This window comes from the organism of the source record quoted next, unplaced genomic scaffold (assembly GCF_019419815.1).
Source record: "Pyrus x bretschneideri cultivar Hongxiangsu unplaced genomic scaffold, Pyrus_bretschneideri_v1 Contig37, whole genome shotgun sequence".
NCBI lineage: Eukaryota > Viridiplantae > Streptophyta > Magnoliopsida > Rosales > Rosaceae > Pyrus > Pyrus x bretschneideri.
The window spans coordinates 2009375-2024216 of record NW_025999690.1 but is presented as its reverse complement, the minus strand read 5'-3'; positions in this window follow the sequence as shown (position 1 = coordinate 2024216).

Sequence of the window (14842 nt, the reverse complement as noted above, 5' to 3'; positions counted from 1 at the left end):
TTCTTTCTTGACTGGACGCTTTTTCTAGCCCTTTTCTTTTCATAGCATTTTCTTCATTGAGATAATCTTTCTCAATAATTTCCTTATCTGGATTAAATTTTGCTGACACAAATGTTAGATTCAACATCATCCCATGTGAATTCTAATTGAGGTGGATTCCTAGAGTTCCTAGAAGGAGTTGTGGCTCCAGTAATGTCAACCTTATAAAATGGGTAGTGCGCTTGTTCATGGGTCTTTCTAAGGCCTTCTAGGATAGTCTTTTTCATGATCTTGCTCATACGAGTTTGATTCAAGTGTTGTTTTTTCTGAAATAATTAGTTCCGAAAGGGATAGGCCTAAGGGAATCAACACTCCTTCGACGACCTAAACTTAGCCATATTAACCTATCATTATTGAAATGTATTTCTACATCTCCATCTTCATATTGGTTAATATGGCTAGGTTCTCAATTTTGAATTGGTTGAGGAGGAATTGCTTCCTGCAGTAATTCCACCTAATTCATCACAATTAGCTACAATGATTTGGGCCTTAAAATGAACTGTAAAACAAATTTAAAAGGGTTATTTTTCCATTTAGAGAGATGCCATTTTCTAGTACCAAAGAGCACGTTAACTTCTTTTTTCTGTTTTTTGGTGAAATTGCACAGCATCTTGTGTTGTAATGTGTTGGCAACATTGTCTCACTTTAATCTCTCAAAAAAATGGAATATATTTGTCACACTACGGACCAAAATTATAATATATAATATGAATTAATAATCGATCACCCAAGATCATGAACAATCAATTCTAGACCCATCGAAAAAATTAAAAATAACAAGTACAGGAATCTGTAATTTCTGCATGTTCCGAGCATCAATGAAATTGCTTGACAAATGATAAGAAAGTTGTGTCCAAGAAGGAGCATATACATACATACATACATACATACATACATATACATATACATATATAATATATATATATATAGGATGAGGATCTTCTCCGGATCTTCTTTGTGGGTATTCTAGAAATCATTACATCATGATTATTTATTGTATATCGTGCGGTCAGTTTTCGTTAGATACTATTTGTGTTTATTCTTAAATAAAAAAACTTATAATAATTTATGACTGCACGATGTACAATAAACGGTTAGGATGTGAGGATCCTGAGCATCCCCAATGAGGGGCTCCATATAAGGCTAGAAAAGTGGTGGATATAGCCCAATTTAGAGCTCTGAGGAATCTTTGGAGCTCTAAAAAAGAATTTCTCCCAATGAGGGGCTATATATCTTTCAAACTCTATATGGGGCTATATATTTTAATTATGTAGTAATTTGATTACGTGATGAATTTATTTTTGTTTAACTTTTCTTACCTTGATTCTTGGAAGTGTTATTTTAAATTTAATTTATGAACTTTTTAACCTAAAAAAAATTCAAATTCTAACAAAGTTAGATTTCATCACTTATGCACTATTGTAGGCTCTCTTACCTCAATCTCATCAATTGGTTTGTTTCTATGAAATCAGACAAGATAAGATTTCATTCATAACAACCATTGGATTTGATTATCTTATCTCAATCTCATCAATTGTTTTATTTCTCTTATTGACACATTCTCCGAAATCAAACAAGATTTTCATTTCATAACAACTATTGGATTGGATTATCTTATCACAATTTAGTTATGTTATTGTTTATATTTTCGGTTTAGATCTCTAAACTACCAATGTTAATTTCATCACTTGTTTTTTTTTTATGAATTTTTCAATCTAGAAAATTAAACACAAAGCACTATGTTTTTTTTTTTCCTAATCAATCGCACAAAAAATAGTCATTGTTTGTATATGTTTTCTTAATCAAACAAACGGTTCAAAATAAACCCTTAAAATCCTAAATGCTTGAAAAATAAACCCTTAAAATCATGTTTTAAAACTAAAAATGGGGCTCACCCATTTCTAAACTAAAATACAAACAAAAGACTAAGATTGGGGCCCTTATTTGGTGTGGGCCCTGCTACTTTTTGGGGCTAAAGGTAGTTTAACATTTTGCTATCCAAGAATTAAAGTTGTTAGTCAATGTGATGAATGTAATCTTATTTTCCGACTCATTAGGGATAAAATTTTTCATTAAGGTTACAAATGTGAAAGCCACAAGGAAGATAAAGCCCACATTAGGGATGCTCTTAGGATCCCCACAATTTAAATCTAGATGGAATCTAAATTCATATATATATATATATATATATTTATGCTAGCCGATAGGCTTTTAATATTTGATTGCAAACTGGCTAGGGATCTGCATACAATAAAAGATTTGAATATTGTGCCAGTGCAAATAAACAATGACATGATAGAGACTGAGTGAGACAACGAAAATCATGAAGGATGGACAATCTCATTACTAGTTCCATTGATTTTCAATCTTATAGACCAAAGTGATGTGTTAAACAAATTTCAGAGACTATTTTAACTAAAATGAAAAACAAATATATTTCAAATAAAAAAATATGAGACTTTTCTAAAAAGTAAAACTCTTTAAATTATTTTTTGTTTGCCTTTACAACAAAAATAAAAGATTTCTGTTATTTAAACGGAAGAATAAATTTCAAAAGCGAATTACTAGGTTCGATGAATGGAAGGGGCCATCCAACCTCTTTTATAAATAAAAATATTGTCCAACAAAAATGTTCAACCGAGGTTTAAATATTCATACAATTGTAGTCGGTAGGCATTACCATGATGTAAAGAATACTAACATATGGGCACACATAAAGTGAGTGAGAAATTTTTTTTATTTTTGTTTTTGAAATAGAAGGAGAGAGGAAGAGAGTGATAGAGAATGTGGAAGTGTGAAGTTTTTTTTTTTATTTTTTTAATTTTAATTAGGAATATGTTAGGATTACATGTAGATGAGGCTTTTGAAAAAAAAAAAATTTGGTTGTGTGAAATTACATTTTTACCTCATATTTCTTCTTCATGTTCTGTTTTAATTAGAAAGTTAAACTGATAATTTCATAAGATTTTGATTGACAATAAATGTTTTATTAATTAGTAAAGATAACTATATTTGAGGCATACACTAAACAGAAATTTAAGAATAAAAAATAAAAATAAAGTAGTACATATTGTCCAACTATTGATAGGCATACACATATTTTTATATAGAACAATAGCCTCCGATCGATGCATACTTTTTCCCACGACTTGGAAGCCGACTTAAAATTATCAATTTTGAATATTTGATCAATCACCATCTATTGTATATTGTGAGACTTAAACATGAAACCCATGTCAATGGATCTATGAAAACTATTGCGAACAAATAATTAAGCATCTTGTTATTTGGTACTACAGTTTAGTGATATTTTTCTTCACTTGTAAGTGAGATGTCTTATGTTTCATTCTCGCCAAAGGCATGGTTGAACCATATTATTATGGCAAACTCAATGTACGGCTTAGTCCACCCCCCATCTCCTTAATGTAGATATTATCGTTTATTCAAAGAGAAAAAAATAATAAAATAAAATCATACTAACTCCCTTCATCTACCTCCCTTCACATTGAACACACAGAATTCCTTGTTTTTGACAATTTCTCCTAATTAGGCATTCTTCGTGTCCCTTAAGTTACTTTAGATCAACCATTTAGTATTATGTACTAATTGTATTCCTCTTTACTTATATGTGAGAGATCTTAGGTTCGATTATCGCCAAAGATAAGTTTGAATCATATTATTACTAGCCCATTGTGAGGCTAAGTCCATCCCTCCCCGTCAGCGTAGATAATATCATTTGTTCAAAAAAAAAAAAACAAAAAAACAAAAAAAAAAACAAAATCAACTTTCAATCAATTTGTTTAAGCACAAGCATATGAATGCTTGATATAGATTTGGATCCATCCAGATCCAAATTGTGATCATTCATCGTGCATCGTGTGGTAAAAAATCATTTGACATTTTTTTAATAAAATTAAATACAAATAGTACTTGACGAAAATTGACTGCACGATGTATGATGAACGGCTAGAATGTAGAGATCCTTAAAATTCCCACAAAGGGAATCGGGGGCAAATTGTTTGCCCTCCTGTTTGATGCCCTTCCCATCCCCTCCTATTTTGTGCTGTTACGGTTAAGCCACGTCAACATTTTATATTGATTTTTTTATAAATATAATAAGACAAAAGTAATAGGAATATAAAATATTAACGTGACTTAACCGTGACCACATAAATAAAAAAATGAGAAAATCACCTAAACAGGAGGGCACACAATCTGCCACCGAGGAAATCCGAAGATTTTCTTCCGCTTGATATGGCCGAGTACCAGCCCAATAAATGCATGAGACATTGATGTATAACAGCCTTTCCGTTTGGCTAATGATGCAACAACACATGAGCTGTCTACTTTTAAGTTGGTTGGGTACTGCTGTTTAATATAGTTGTCTAATGATATTTAGTAATTTTTTTTCAGTGAAAAAAATTTGTGAGATTTGAATTTTGTGATGACTATTTTGATATTAATTTATTAATTCCTTCACCTTTATTGTAAAAATTGGTTGGATTATACTTTCTTCCCTATATGAAAGGGTTGGAACACTATTTTGGGAAGTGATTTCAATATTCCCAATAGATACAACTTGGTAGTTAAATCCAAAGTCGTCTCCCTCAACTTGGTAGTTCAATACTCCCATTCACCATTCAAACTTGTTTATTTTGTTGTCCTCCTACGAATCAAAACTCGTCTCCCTCAATTATGGTCTTCTCTATTTTACCAATGACTAATTCCTTAACCATCACTTCCACCCTTCATTAACATTTTTGAATACACCTATTGACCCTAAAAACTACCAAGCCTACGTGACACGTAGACCGAGTAATTAATAAGCTAACCATGTCCTTTGGTTATGTGCGGGGCATGCCAACTCAACGGTCGAGCTCAGCCAGGGAGTAAAATATGATGATGTCACATTGAGCGATCTGCTGACTTCTTGATCTTGCGATTGCAGCCGAGGAAGGAACACGTCTCAACTTTCGGGTTCTAGAGCTTGAAGACAAGGCTGCTAGTTTTGCGAAGTTCAATATTAGATTCCGCTTTCAATGTGCAGAGTGTAGTAACCTGGTAACATCTCACTTCGCCGAAAAGGCTAATGAGATGACCCCTACCAACAAGGACTTGAAAATCCTTGTTGACCGAGACTTGGATAGGTAATTAGTTGGCCGAGAAGTAGTGTTGTTTATCCAAACTGAAGGTGCTCCTTGATCGGCTGATTCTATGGCTCCAGTGCTATTTATCCAAATTGAAGATGTCGCTGGTTGCCTTCACAGTGCTGCTTATCCAAACTGAAGATCTGTTGACGGGAAAAAAAAAATAAAAATCTCAAGGTTGTTGAGAGGTTTCACGTAGAGCAAGAGCTTGCGCAGGGCAGTTTTTGTGTTGAATTGGAGAGGCTTTGAATGATGCATTCCCCCTATATATAGCAGTGAACCTACCCCTGGCCGAACTAGATATGTATCCTGACTAAAACTCTCAAATCTAATCTAATTAGGATTCGGCTAATCCTAGTTTTAATAGGTTTTTGCACCAAGCTCTATAACGAATCAAATTCATTTCCGAGTTCTCAGCGGCTTCAACTCTGAAACCCTTTGTTGCACCAGAACTCAACTTTTTTACCCTTATCCAAATCAATCCTCCTTACAATAAGACTCGGCCGATTTGATTGAGCGGCTTATGGCAGCTAGACAGCTCATAGCACTTCTAGAAGAGCACTGGACCGAGAACAAACCTGAGCTCGGCCCAATAATATTATTTTTGGCCCAAACATTGCCCCCTCGCTTCTGAGGTCTTCGGCCTAAAACTCCTGGTCGAGCTTCGACCTTGAAGAAGCAAAATCATACCCAAGTATCTTTGAAAGACAATGAAAAGTCTCGAATATTCCATCCACTTAGGCGCATTTATGAAGCACGATTTCACGATCTTAATTTTGTCAGATACTTTACCATGTGGCAATTCCTCAGCTTACTCGTCCGCCTTGAAACGTGCAACCATCGAAATGTCTATTCACCATTAAATTTGTCGTCATACGCAAACATGCATCCTCAAACAACGAGATCTTTAGTCCCTTCACCTGGATTCTCTAAATATCCATCATGATTATCATTTTCTCCGATCGATTCTACCCCCTATTTAAAAACCAAATGATTGATCTTCTTCCCAGAATGCCTATAAATACCCAACTCTTCTTCATTCATATTCTACGCTTTTAGGACTCTTAAACCTCTTGCCATTTGCTCTCACAACCCAGAAGATTTCAAAACCCAGAAAATTCCTCGAATCTTCAACAATGGCGTCCAACATCTTTATTACCAAGCTTTCTGATGAGTACCCTAAGTGCAAGACTTCATCCATCAAAACGTCATCAAGACCTTACAGTTTGAAGGAGACTCAGATGCTACCCACCAGATCTTGGGATTGTTTTTCAAAGATGTCGTCCCAAAGGCCATTATCGAAATGCGGAAGACCCACTGCTTGAAGTCCGTGCTCCAAGTGTATGATTGGTCGAAGTGGGATTCGGCTAGGCCTCAAGGAGCTTGGCCTTCGACCATTGCAACCTGGGTAGATTGGGTTGAACGAATGGAGAAGTTCTTCAGCATAAAGTGGAAAACTCTTGGCATTTATGATGCTATTAAGCTCTCGACTATTAAGATTGCCATGGACCATGAGCTTCTCACGGCAACCCTGAGTTTTTGGTGCTCGGCCACCAACACAATGGTACTCCCCCTCGGCCCCATTGGCCCTACCAGTGCTCGACATATCAGCCATCTTGGCACTTCTCTATCTGGTCTTCCAGTTGATGTCGTCTTTCTTGGGTATCAATTCGACTTAGACCTTAAATCATTATTCGACGAACGTGCTATTGAAGCCTTAAAGAAGAATAAACAATAAGCCCCATAAGAAGAAGTCCAGAAGCTCCACAAGAACTTCTTCAACTATAACACTCTCATCCACCACTTTGCTAGCCGAGGGGAGGAAGACCTACGGAAAATGGAAAATGAAGCCTTCCTATTCTACTGGTACACCAAATTTATGATTTGCATTAAGTCAAATAAATGTTTGGTCGAAAACATGCTAGTGGCCTAAGCCCTGGCCAGTGGTCACACCCTAGCTCTTAGTTTGGCCATCCTTGCCAACCTCATGCACTGCCTAGTCAAAACGACTGTCGCCAAAATTAACCCGTACCAAAACGACCCACTTTGGATTTTCTATCTCTGGCTGCAAGTCTACTTCACCACCTTGAGGCCAAAAATCCCTAGCTTCAAGTCCTCCAAAGCGCTAGGTCTCCAATTAGCCTCTAAACCAACTCCTCCTTATTCGGTCAAAGAAGTCTTCAAGTACTTCTTCTGCCTAAAAGATCTTTCTGACGCCGAATTCCTAATCTGCCGTCGTCTGGAGTACCCTCTTTCCATCAAGCTTCCATCATCGGCATGGGATGAGACCGAAGACGCTGATTTTCTACAAACTAGGAGGTGTTAGTGCTAGCTCGCGACCTTCCTCTCAGTTGTGATGCTCGGCGTGTGAGTTAGGAAGTCTACTACCCTCATTTTACTGCTCGACAACTTAGCTACCTCTACGGCTGCCCTGTGCCTCTACTTACCTCCCACTCTCTTCTAAGTCGAGAACGTTTCCATGGTTCGTCTGAGAGAGAGTGTAAAGAAGCTGAGCGAGAATTTCAAGAGCGGTGTACAAAACTCTGCCTCCTGCCGAACGTCCCTAAAACTTATAGCACTAGCACCTTTGCTGATTGGTGGGATGCATACATCCAAAAAAAATTTGGCATACCAATCGAGGATATTGTCAAAAAGATTTTCGACGATCGCCCAAAAGCTCTCCCCTCAAAATCCAAAGAAGCGGCCCAAGGTATACGTCTTTTATTTATTTCTATTTCTCACTCAAAACTATCATCCTAACTTGAGTTTATTTACAGTGGGTCATCCAATAAAACGGGCCGACACGGCCGGGACAATTGCAGCCAAAAAGAAGTCTACTCCTCCAAAGAAGGCTATAACTGTTCAATCTCCTGCGACTTCTCCTATTCCAATGGTGGCCACTACTGTGCCAGTCACACCAAGCAAACGGCTTTGCCTTGAGATAGGAACGGCTAGAAATGTTGCCCCACCCCAAAAACGCATCAAAAAGAAAGCAAAGAAGGGTGAGTGAGAGATTCTTGTGATCTCGAGTCAAACCACAGGGGAAACTTGATGTGGTAAAAACTAACACACAAATTAAACCTTATAAATTATGCAATCGTAGTTACAAGTAAGAAGGGTCGTTCTATTCTGGAGATTAGAAAGGATGTTAATCAACACAAACTAAACTTAGAAACTGAAAACTAAGTTAAACTAAAAACAAAACAATGAGGGGGGAGATTTTGGATGAATTTAATTAAAAACAAAAAGTAAAGGGCAACAAGTAAATTAAGTTGTGAATGAAATATGGATGAAAGGATAGCTAAAGGATTCTTCTCCACACATGAAACATATGCATACAAATCGATTTCCAGTTATTCTTCCTATAAACCATGAATAACAATGTCCCAAATTAACCGTGAACATCACTAATTAACTCTCAGATTTTTAAGTTCATTGAATTGGACTCAGCAACACAACCAAATTATTCTTCTCAAGTTCCCTAACCATGAAAAGCATGAGAGAGATACATCTCAAAGATCATTAAGTTTTGTGAAAATCATAACCATTGACAAAGCATTCGTAACTATGAAAAGCATGTACTCCTGCCAGAATTTACTTAGCTCAATCATGACTAGTGACTTTTACTACTTGCAAATATAAGTTCGTAATGATTAGGTGAAATTCCCTTATATTCTAGTATCAAATCCCTGCATGCAAACTAAGTGCGCACCCTTGATAAACATACAAGAATAAGTTCTTTATAAAGTAGATAAGTAAATCGCATTCATGTTTTATGAAACAATAATTGGATGTAATCAATTTATATAAAACATATGATCATGGCTTCAAATTCACCTCTAGCTAAAAAGAAACTTAGTTACACATGTTCATCATAACTGAAAAGCAATGTAAAATAAACATTGAAACTTAAAACAAAGATAGAAAGAACTTTGAAAATTCCAGCAACTTCAATGGATGAATGGTAGGCGCGGCACACTCCTAAATTTCATATATATAGGGGGAACGACTAAATCCAAGGAGGAAAAGTTTTGGCATTTTGAATTATTTTAGGACTCTAAAAATCTGGTAGAACATGTTGGAATATGATTAGAATTCCTCCTTGTAGCTGGAGATAAGATAAGATAAGATTGGATAAGATAATATAAGGTAAGATAAGATAAGATAGGATAAGATAATGTTCCTCTCCAATTAGGATTCCTCTTTCTTGTGTAATTTCTTGCCTTCGAAGCCTCAAGTTTAATTTCTCCAGATTTTAGCACATGTCTAACACCATTTAAACAATAAAAATGTCCAGCCCATATGCTATCCACGCATGCTATCCAATCCAAGTCCAAAACTGCTCCAAATTGCTCCATTTTATTTATTGTCATCTTTACCAACTGGACCTAGAATAATACGAAAATAACATAAACTACCAAAATAAATGGAAATTAACGAAGTAGATGCAAAGAAATAAGATAATAATGTCGCATAAATATGCTACTGTCACAACTACTTCTAGCGTTTCTCTCATTCCTCTTGTCGTCGAGGCCTCGACTAAAGAACTGCAAAATCCTCCAATGGATCAAGTGACTAAAGTGTACCCCACTTTTTCAGCCCTGATCAAACCAATCTTCGCTCCATTGGTCGAGGGTCCTGCTGCTCCAGGGCTGGCTATTACTCCTACTGTTAGTTCAGTAACTACTGTTATAGGGAAAGCGGTCACTCTGGCTGAGAAAAGCCCTCCCTAAATCTAAAAAAGAAATCAATAATTATCATTGAAGAAGAGGTATGACCATTTTGTTAGTAATTTTCCTCTCTAACTGGATCTCCCAACTAATGAACAACCATTTTCTATCTAGGAAGATGAAAGAGAAGAACCTTTGTTGGTGAGATGCCCCCAATCAGCTGAGCTGCCACTCACCAATCCTCAGCCGGTGGTCGAAGCGGCTGGCCAAGTTAACCCTTCTACTGCCGAAGCAAACGTGGGGCATGAAATGGTACCTCCTGTTGAAATGGAAGCAACAACAGAGATGCCGATAAATCTCCAAGATAAGAATCTCAGCATTCTTCCCCAGGAGGTCACTTCAGCCTTTGTAAGAACCTTCATTATCCTTTTATTAACTTTCTGTTTTAGAATTCTAAACCAAGAAAACATTAAATGTCAGGTGCCCAATTACTCGTTTCATAGAAAATTATATACGTCGAAGGGTGTTATCTATATTTCATGGCCACCCTAGTGGCCATCAAATGTGGATAGCCTTCATCGGCCGCATGAGTTAAGAGGCTCTCTTAAACACTAGGCTTGGCCGCTAAGTTCCTTAGATTTGAGCAACGAACTAGCAGACACAGCCTAAGTCTCATCTAGGTAGGTTTTAGAGCAAACCTTCATTTTTTCCTTTTATCTGACTTGACTTTTCTTCGGGGGAAACCAGTGCTTCTGCCACTACAGTCGGACTTTCTGCATTCAACCGAGTCAAATGCCTTTGCCAAGCTACAGGAGCTCTTGTCTTTCTAAGTATCTCAAATCTTCGAATGCAAAGGCCTCAACCTTGTAGGAGAATGTTTGAACGACCTTGTAGCTGACGGCCTACTGAGCAATGAAACTGTCACTTATATGTCTTCTATCCTAGAACGAACTTGAAAATACTTTAATATTTTCAAAAGAGCTCTTCGGGTAAAAGATGACTTTAAGGCTGCATCGGTTGCTCAATAAGCTATTCATCCAGAGGTCGAGGCGATAAAAGTGAAGAACGAACAACTGGCCGACCTCGACCGACAAATTATCGACCTCAACCGTTAAATTGCCGCACTCCAATGTCAGAGGTCGGCCATTGCCTCTGATCTCACAAAAGATTTTTAGTCAAGCAAACCTCATTTGACTGAATACGCAGCTAGCGCAAAACTGATCGAGCAACTGAAGATGGATAAGAGAACTTGGCAAGCTGAAATCACAATGGGCGAAGTGAGGTAGGTTAAAGTTGAAAGCCACCCTCGATGCCTTCTTTCCTTCGACCCCTTAGAACTTTGTCTTTATAAATTGGTCGATCAGTTCTACTTGTACACCCTTTTTGCAAAAATTATTGAAATAAACTTTTATTCTCGCATCTCTCAAGTGATTGGATAGTATTTTTTTTAAAATTTCCCATTGATCGGTAGTTTATGAATTAGACCAATTCAATCTCTAAGGTGGTATGCCCCCTTGCCGAGAACTTTGTGTACGATGAATGGTCCTTCCCAATTTGGTGACCATTTCCTGAATCTAGGGTCTTTAATTCCTACAGGTAACACGGTTTGCCAAACTCACTATTCCTTGCCGAATATTTTTTTTCTGACTCGTTGATTATAGGCTTGCTCGACAATCTTTTTCTGTACCACTAATAAATTATAAGCATCAAGCCAAACTTCCTCCAAGTCTTCTAACTTTTGTCCCATGGCCTGATTATATTCGGCACTGAACAAACTACTTTGCTCAATTACGCGCAATGAATTTATTCTTAACATGACCTATAGCATCGCGTCATGTCTATAAGTTAATGCATACGGGGTCATCCTGTTGCTGATCGAAGTGAAGTCTGATATGCCCATAAGGCTTCGTTCAACTTCAAATGCCACAGTGCTAGGCTTTTCTTTTATCATTTTTTTTAGAATGCTGATCAAAACTTTATTACTTGCTTCGACATGTCCATTTGCTTGTGGGTAATATGGTGTGGATTGTTCAAGTCGATTGTCAACTTCACCATATATTCTTTAAACCTATCGGCTGTAAAGATTATGCTGTTGTTAGTTATGATCGTTTCAGGTATGCTGAATCTGGTGACAATGATTTCTTCTACAAAATTGCGAACTTCCTTGGATTTTAATTCGACATATGATTTTTCTTTGACCCACTTAGTGAAGTAGTCGGTTGCCACAAGTATCCATGCGTGTTTAGCAGCTCCAGAAGATGATGTAATTTTACCGATTACATACATGGCCCATCCTCTAAACGGCCATGGTTTGGTGACCAAGTGGATTAATTCGGCTGGGGCTTTCTGTATAAGCCCATGAATTTGACACTGTACACATCCCCTTGCGTACTCGATACAATCTTTCAATATACTCAGCTAGAAATAGCTATGTCGGTAAAGCAACCAACGCATCTTACATCCAGATTAATGAGCTCCGCAAATTCCTTCGTGTACTTTTGTAATTGCTTGGGCAGCCTCCTGCATGCCGAGGCACAGTAAAAATAAACCATCCTCACCTTTCTGATACAACTCATTCTGGTATGACATGTCGTTTGTTGCATGGACCCTTGTTTTCCGGTCGTGTTTGTCACTGGGTTATCGAGATATCACATAATCGACTTTCTCCAATTGTCTGGTAATGTCTCGACATTGCAAACATCTACAGAAACCTCTCATTCCAACAATGAAGGTAGGGACATGACTCGTGTATAAATCACGCGATTGTGTTCGAGAACTTGGTGATTAACCAGGGTTGGGTATGGTCGTCGTACTACTTGTATTGCCCGGTGATAGGAGCATATTTAGGCGACTTACTTAGCTTGTTTTCGTGCATCTATGTTGTTAATTCATAGTTGTTTTAGTAGTTTAAGCCATTTTCGTGTGTTTTTAGGTTCATATGGCTAAGGAAGCAAAAAGATGCATTTTGGAGCATTTTGGAGCAAAATTGGGCTTGGAATGGATAGCATATGATTGGAGCCAAAGTGTTGGACGAATTTGAAGGCCTTGTATTCATTTTGGACATAAAACAAAGGGCCTAGCCCATTCTCTCTTAAACCAACCCCAAGGCCATGCATTTCCTTCCAATTCCAAAGCCCACAATCACTTCAAAAGCCATGCAAAGAACCATCCATTCCATCAAAAACAATCCATCAATTCACATGCAAAACCACCATTAACACACATGCACCCAAACAAAGCCAACCTAGCTAACCCTACATGCATTCTTTATGCAACTCTTCATCATTGCACCACAAATCATTCACCCACATGCACTCATATTCCCATTTCCTTTCCAACATCTCACATGCATTTCCACCTTCCTACTTCATCATTTCACCACATTCTCCCTCTTTAACTCACATGCACCCAAACAAAGCCAACCTAGCTAACCCTACATGCATTATTTATTCACTCTTCATCATTTCATTCATCACCAAAGAACTCCCCATCATTGCCATGCATTCCCCCTAATTCCATCCATCTTCCACACCTTTCCAACCTAGCCACATCCTTTAATCATCCCCCCTTTAAGTTATGATTTTATTTCCTAACCCTACATGCATTATTTATTAACTTTTCATCATGCATCCACATTCATTCCAACACAAAACACACACATGCACTTATTCTTTCATCATTGCACCACCAATTCACCCACATGCATTTCCAACCATTCACACCCCTTTAATCATTCTCCTAGCTATCATTCACATGCTCTCTCATCCATTCTCTCCCTATATGTTCCCTCCACTACTCCTATAAATACCCTTGCATTCATTCATTCATTCATCATCTCATTTCATACACAACACACCACAAACACTTCCATCTTCTCCCTAGCCGTGAGTTTTTCTTCCATTTCTCCTCCATTTCTTCCATTTCCATAATCCCCCAATCCATTCAACACACCTACAACATCCCTTAGTTCTTGTGCCACAATAAAGAGGAAGATAAGAGGGCCTAAACGTTCATACAATTCACGTTTGAGTTGTTGGAATGTTTACGTGTTTCTTTGATTTCAAAGTTTAAATTCAATTCTCTTTGTTTTGTAATATGAGGAATGGAAGATAAGAGGGCCTAAACGTTCATACAATTCACGTTTGAGTTGTTGGAATGTTTACGTGTTTCTTTGATTTCAAAGTTATGAGGAACTAAACCCTTTTTAGCTAGGGGTGATTTCAATACCATGATTATTTATGTAATATGAATTGATGAATTCCGGTTATGAACTCTTGATTCGTGAATGCAATTGGCTTAACTATTTGATGATTAACTTATTTGTGTTTGTTGATTGAGGGTCGACACTTAATTAGCATGCATGAATATGTGGCTAAAGTTTAAGAAGGTTTCACATAATCGTTACTAACTTATACTTGAAAGTAGTGAAGGTCACTTGTCACGATCGCGTTAAGTTTAATTCTTAGCATGAGTAACATGATGTCATAGTTGCAAGTGCTTTGTCAATGCTTATGGTTTTCATTATTCTTAATGATCTTCGATTGTATCTCTATTATGATGACATGTAGGGAACTTTTGAGAATGTTTTGGGTTGTCGAATGATGCCATCCAATCCAATAATATAAGGAAAATCTGAGGGTTAACTAGTGATGTCACGGTTAATTTGGGGCATTGTCGTTCATAATTCAATGAAGGAATAACTGGAAATTGATTCATATGCATAAATATCATGTGTGGAGAAAGAACCTCTAGCTAATTCACCAACCATCTTATTTCATCAATTACATTCTTGTTTCGTTATTTCAATTTTCATCAAATCTCAATCCCCCTTTTGTTTTAATGTGCAATATAGTTAGAAATCAATTTAGTTTGTGTTTTTAAAGCATTTTGATTCTTTTGGTTTGTCTTAGTGTTTTAACGTTTAATTTCACATTCTTTGAGTCTAGTTTAACATTTTATATTGTTTTTACGTTTTAGTTTAAATTC